The 6,008-nt window shown below is 52.0% G+C and overlaps 1 long non-coding RNA gene and 1 other non-coding gene across 2 annotated transcripts; both read left to right on the top strand.

The window, feature by feature from the left end:
* Positions 1-2,612: 2,612 nt before the first annotated feature.
* LOC117650938 lies at positions 2,613-5,293 on the top strand. Its single transcript, XR_004588072.1, has 3 exons — positions 2,613-2,803; positions 3,720-3,756; positions 5,245-5,293. It is a non-coding gene; the product is annotated as an uncharacterized LOC117650938 (long non-coding RNA).
* Positions 5,294-5,320: 27 nt separating this feature from the next.
* Positions 5,321-5,495, top strand: LOC117651439. The gene has a single exon (XR_004588110.1). It is a non-coding gene; the product is annotated as a small nucleolar RNA SNORA53 (small nucleolar RNA).
* The last annotated feature ends 513 nt before the right edge of the window (positions 5,496-6,008 follow it).

A 6,008-nucleotide genomic window follows, 5' to 3' on the forward strand; every position in this document is an offset into this window, starting at 1 on the left:
GTTCGATTTACTAGCTAATGGCGCTTGGTTCAACTTTGAACCATCAAATTCTGCTTTCTTAATTTTGGACACATTAAAGCTTTCTAAGACTTTCAGAAGGCCCTGGAAGCTGAAGGCTGGAGGCTGGAGGCTGGACGCTGGAGGCTGGAGGCTGGTGGCTGGAGGCTGGAGGCTGGAGGCTGGAGGCTGGAGGCTGGAGGCTGGAGGCTGGAGGCTGGAGGCTGGAGGCTGGAGGCTGGAGGCTGGAGGCTGGAGGCTGGAGGCTGGAGGCTGGAGGCTGGAGCTGGAGGCTGGAGGCTGGTGGCTGGAGGCTGGGAGGCTGGAGGCTGGAGGCTGGAGGCTGGAGGCTTGAGGCTGGAGGCTTGAGGCTGGAGGCTGGAGGCTGGAAGGCGGGAGGCTGGAGGCTGGAGGCTGGAGGCTGGAGGCTGGAGGCTGGAGGCTGGAGGCTTGAGGCTGGAGGCTTGAGGCTGGAGGCTGGAGGCTGGAAGGCGGGAGGCTGGAGGCGGGAGGCTGGAGGCCTGGAGGCCGATGGCTGAATAGAAAGGCTGACGGCTGGAGGCAGTGACGGCTGTGGCAAGCTGCTGGTGGCGGCCAACAAGGCCAACAACCCGAGGGGCCCGAGGGTAATGCCTCGGCCTGACTCGTCTGCCTGTCTGCCTCCTGGCCCGCCACGCCGCCACGCTACGTCGCAGAGCGTGGCGGGAGCAGCGAGCGCTACATACAAGGCGCCCCGCGATGTGCGCGTGCGCGTGTGTGCGTGAGCTCCCAGAGCGGAAAGCGCTTCGGACGTCCGCGTCTTCGACAGACGGGCCGTGTCAGATACACTTACGCCGAGGAAAGGCCCCCTCGCATCCGCAGCATCCACGTGCCTCCGCACCCACCCCGCGACGCAACCAACCCCCTCCAGGACTTTGCTCGAGCTCAAGCAAGAAACACAGAAGAGTAGCCAGTGTTGTTTTCTTCAGTTTGGCCTCCGTTCGTCGGCCGAGAAAAGGAGCTCCCCAAACTAATGGACGGGCCCCTCGTCCGTCAGGCCGTCAGGCCGTCAGGCTAGTGACGCGCTGCTACGCGGCTACGCTGGTTGGCTGCCTGCCGGTCAACGTCCTGATTGCCTCCGTGACTGGTGCCACTAGTGCCTAGCTAGTGCCCCTGGTGCTGGAGGCTTTTCCCGTGTCGGCCCGCCGATCGGCCCTCGGCCCGCGGGCCTAGAGCGGGGCGTCGGGGCGTCGGGGCGGCGGACATCTTTTAATTTGGACGATCAGCCGCCGCTCGCTCGAGGCGGGAGACGTTTCAGGCGCGTCCAAGTCCCTGATGAGGCACTAAGTGACCGAGCCTCTCTCCCTCTCTCCGCTTCCCACGCCGCGGCCCCGCCCCGGCCCCGCCCCGGCCGCTCGGCAGCCCTAGGGCAGGCCGCCCAGCAGAGTACACCGAGTAAGCGCCCCCATTTACTTTGTAGGGCGAGGCCGGCCTCCCTGCTGCCGCCGCGCTGCCGCCACGCTGCTGGGACGGTACTTCCCGCCGCTATCGAACGGACCCCCCGCGAATGCAAAACGCCCCCCTGCCTGTGCATCGCGTCGCATCGCGTCGCATCGCGTACCTCTGAGCGGCTGGGGATGCTGCCACCCCGCTGCAGCCCCGCCCAGCACACCGAGCGGGCCCACGGATTGACTGGGGGCTGGCTGGGGCTTTTTGGTCTTACCAACGAGCCATCAAAAGCCAGTTTAGTCCAGTCCACTCACCGGACACTGAACCGCAGCCAGCTCGCCCTGCATGATGCCCCGAAGATGCGGGGCACCTCTCTGGTCTGGGGCTGGGTCTGCACAAGCCGAGCACGCGGAGCTAGCGCAGCCCGTTGGGTGGCCTGCCTGCCGGGCGGTGAAGTGAACTGCGCGTCCGATGGGCCGATGGGCCCGATGGGCGGCCTAGCCTGCCCGGCGAGGGGTGAGAGGCACTCGAAAGCCCATCGGCTCGACGCTCGCTGCACTGGCAGCACGCTGGCAGCGCGCTGGCAAGCACTCAAGCATACACTGTAACAGCAGTGGCTCCTCTCCTATCTCTCTGGAGCATCCATCAAATCGGTCAACGCGGATGGGAAATGGTGCTATAAGTGCTTCACGTGCACACAGTGATTTCGTCCCTCCGTTGGGCACACAGGGGTAGCGGAGCGGGAGCGGGGTGTGGTGCGGGCCTCGCCGTGGGCCTTACAGTGGTGGACGCGGCGCTCGACCGCTATCGCGATTCTACGGCAGGGACAGTGTAGCGGTAAGTTGGGGAAGAAAAGGTACGGGGTATGAAAGAAAAGTGTACACCCCCTGTAACATACTGCAGAGATCTCGACATCCGTTTTGCCAGGATTTCACACCCAGATTTTCGCATTTAGTTGAAGCTACTGGTGGTCGAATGGCTCTAAGTGAAGATGTCAGCTCCACAAGGGTGTACTTTTCTTACCCTGTGTTTTTCTTCTCAGCTTACCCTTTCACACACAGCAAAAACGAACGTTTGAACGGACGCGCCATTCGCGCGGACCGCGCAGCGCTCCCCGCAGCGAGCAGGGTGCCGCCACCTGTCGGCGGGCGGGCGAAGCACAGCGTCACGGCCTCCAGGATCTCGTGTGAGTGTGAGCCAGGTGTGAGCAAAAGGTGGCAACACTGATCGAGCGGAAGTTCCGTTCCGCCGCCAGCCGCCATCATGCAGATGCAGCCAGCCACTTCACTTGCGACTTCAGACCTGTCCACATCGTCCATGAGAGAATGGCTTCGTTACTACTTCATGCATAGTCTTTGCTCTGAGACCACGCACTGAGGTGAGACATATTATCCTTATCCTTGGCTGTAATTCTTTTCGCTGATATTTCCTCTCCGGGTCGATGCCGTATCGCCCTTTACTTGCGCGTGACGGTCTCTCGCTGCCTTGCCGGTGGAGTGAGAGGCGCGACCGAGCCTCTTGCCACGAGATTTCCTTTTCGGCCATCATGATGTTGTACTTACCGCCCCAGTCCTAGGTCCGTGAGGATTGGTTTTCTTTCTGAAGGTCTATGAAATGGATTTCTCTGGCGTGTATCGCACATGGCACTGGGCCGCGGACCGGTACCACGAGATCCACACGTGGTCTTAGAGAGGTTAGGTGCTTGCCAACCTCCTCCTGCGTCGGTCCCCTGGGCAGCCCCGTGGGCCGAGGGTTTTGAATGTGTCTTGATTTCGGCTGGCAGCAATACGGCGTTCTCGTCTTTCTCGAGTCCACATTGTGCGTGTTCCACTTTGACTGGGCCGTGCTCAGTGGCAGACTTTGTTTCCCCTCCATGCATTGGCTGTGATGTTTCCAAATGTCTCGTTCGGATGACATGCAGTGATTTCAACTTTCGCAAATTGCTGAGCCATCTCGGTCAGAACATTGTGCTGCGTCGTCCAGGCACTGCTCGGTACTTGCGGGCAGGGTTTGCACTAGCTGTGATGCGTTTTATTGTCTCGTTCGGATGAAATTGAGTGATTTCAACCATCGCAAATTCCTGAGCTTTAAGTCAAACACACTTATCCAGTTGTTTTGCTGATGATGCTTTGTAAGCATATGTCTGATGTGACAGCTTGAATATTTTATTCAAACAAAGTCTTCTCTGGTGAATTCAAACCTGAAGCAGTCTGTTATTGGGTTGAATGATTTGCGTGTTTTTAACTTTGCTTTGTTTACTGTCCCCAATTAATAATTTGTCTTGTCTGTTGCAGCTTGCGGTTCCATCTCATCAAACGTTTCTGGCCTCAGGTAAGACGCGTAGCCTTTAAAACCGCCTCTTTTGGTCTCTAAATCACGTTCATTTGTTTTTTGTGGTGACTTTTTACTATGGGTTACTCTGGGAGACACTCAATAGTATTTATTTAGAAATTGATTTTTCTAGTTTAACTGGCTTATGATGTTTACGAAGCATATGTCTGAAAGTCTTTTGACTTCCATTTTGCTGACAAAATAACCCTGAAGCTATGTTTTACAAAGCTTTCGAGAACAGCAAGAAATTGTTCCAAGGGCAATTAATCTGAGTTAAAATCTCACTAGTGTTGATTGCATTCTGTGATGACTTTATACCACGACGAGTGATGTGCAGCTGAGGGTTTTCCTTGGTCTGTACTCATTTGTGAAGAAAAACGAGGCATTTGTCTGAGACTGCTTGGGTTTGTTGACCTGTTTAGTCCATTGTTTGCTACCAAGAGAAATCACTACTAGCTTTCTTCCATTTTCTGATGCTTTTCTGGCGTCAAGGTCTATCATTGGCAACTGTTTATGATGATCATTGTTCTTAGGACACCTTTAGAGCCATAATGATAAGAAATTAAAACACGTTATTCGATTTTTTCTGATGCAGTTGCCTTTGTCTGACTTGAAATGTCAGTGATAAGTCGGGAATTTCATTTGTGTTGTAATCCGTGACACACTCCTTGCTGATAAATTTCTGATCTGAGGTCTTCTTTTTGGTAACTGTTAATGATGATCTTTGTTCTTAGGACACCTTTAGAGCCATAATGATAAAAACTCAAACTACGTTATTCGCTTTTTTCTGATGCAGTTACCTTTGTCTTTTGTTCGTATCATGACTTGAGTGATTTCATGATGATTTTAGTTATCCCTGTCATACAGTCCTTGATGACACACAATTTCTGATTTTCACTTAACACAGTCAGTTTTGCTTGCTTTTATTTAATTTTCTGTCTGCCTATTAGTTGCTGCATATGTCCCTATTATGAAGTGCAAGTCCTATTTGTGAGAGGATTAGAGCAACTTTTCTCTTTGTGATGACTTTATACCCTAATGAGAAGTATTTGTCTGAGGGTTCTCCTTAGGCAATACTGATTCATGATATTAACGAGGCATTTGTCTGAAAGTACTTTGTTTAATATTCGTGGCTATCTTTAGTTAATGTAGGAACTGAATCACAGGATGCCCTTTTAAGACCTGTTTCATAAAAGTGAAATTTCTGATGCCTGTTTATATCTTTGGTAACTGTTCATGATGATTTTTGTTCTTAGGACACCTTTAGAGCCATAATGATAAAAACTCAATCTACGTTATTCGCTATTTTCTGATGCAGTTACCTTTGTCTGATTCTAAAAGTTTGACTCAAGTGGGGAATTTTATGATGATTTTAGTTATCCCTGTCATATGTTTCTTGATGACATGCTTGATGCTATTTCCACACCGTCATATTTTGACATTATTGCCAATACTCTCTTTAACCTTGCCCGTTTTGTTTTGTTGTAGGTTGCTCTGCTGAGTTCCACTGCTGCTTCACTTCATTGCTATTAGGTAAGAACATCTTGGTTCTCACCCCTTAGCATGCACACTCCTTAGATCCGCCTCCGGGGTTCATTGTTCTTAGGAGCAATGGTCCCACTGACTTTACCGGTTGGATATCGGTGGTGAATGAGTCATAAGTGTGCTAGAGAATTAACTTGCAGTTCTGGACATGTTGTAGAATCTATAATTCTATGTAATCCAGTTGGGCGAACACCGTTAGTTTATGTACATCTGTCCGATGTGTAAGTGTCCTTGTATTTATACTGAGCTCTTTTGTTGCAGGTATGTGCTGTTTTTATCACGTCACAGCCATCAATCAACACTTGTCTTGCTGTATTGTATTGAACTGGTTGAACAATAAAACACAAACCACTTAGTTTGTCATTTCTTATTTCCCTTTATTTACCTAGCTCGAAACTTCTCACAGCTTCAGAGGCTGAAAAGTTTTTTGAATGGCTGTCTGCTGTACTGCAATGTCATAGCATTATAAACGTGACAATTCCTACTAAACACTCCGACAGTACAAGCGCGGGGGCTAAGACATGAGAGCCTCAGAATCTCGCTAAGACAAATTGGGGTATGCTTGAAGCTTACGGTGGGTGATTTTTCTATCGTTCCCGCCGGAGACATTCAGCCCCTTGAGGTTGGCTGTACCGAGTGAACATCAGCGCATCGACAGACGTAGTTCGTCACGGCGCCGTTAGGAGGCGTGGCGCTAGTGTGCCTGG

Source organism: Thrips palmi, unplaced genomic scaffold, assembly GCF_012932325.1.
Source record: "Thrips palmi isolate BJ-2018 unplaced genomic scaffold, TpBJ-2018v1 HiC_scaffold_5, whole genome shotgun sequence".
Lineage (NCBI taxonomy): Eukaryota > Metazoa > Arthropoda > Insecta > Thysanoptera > Thripidae > Thrips > Thrips palmi.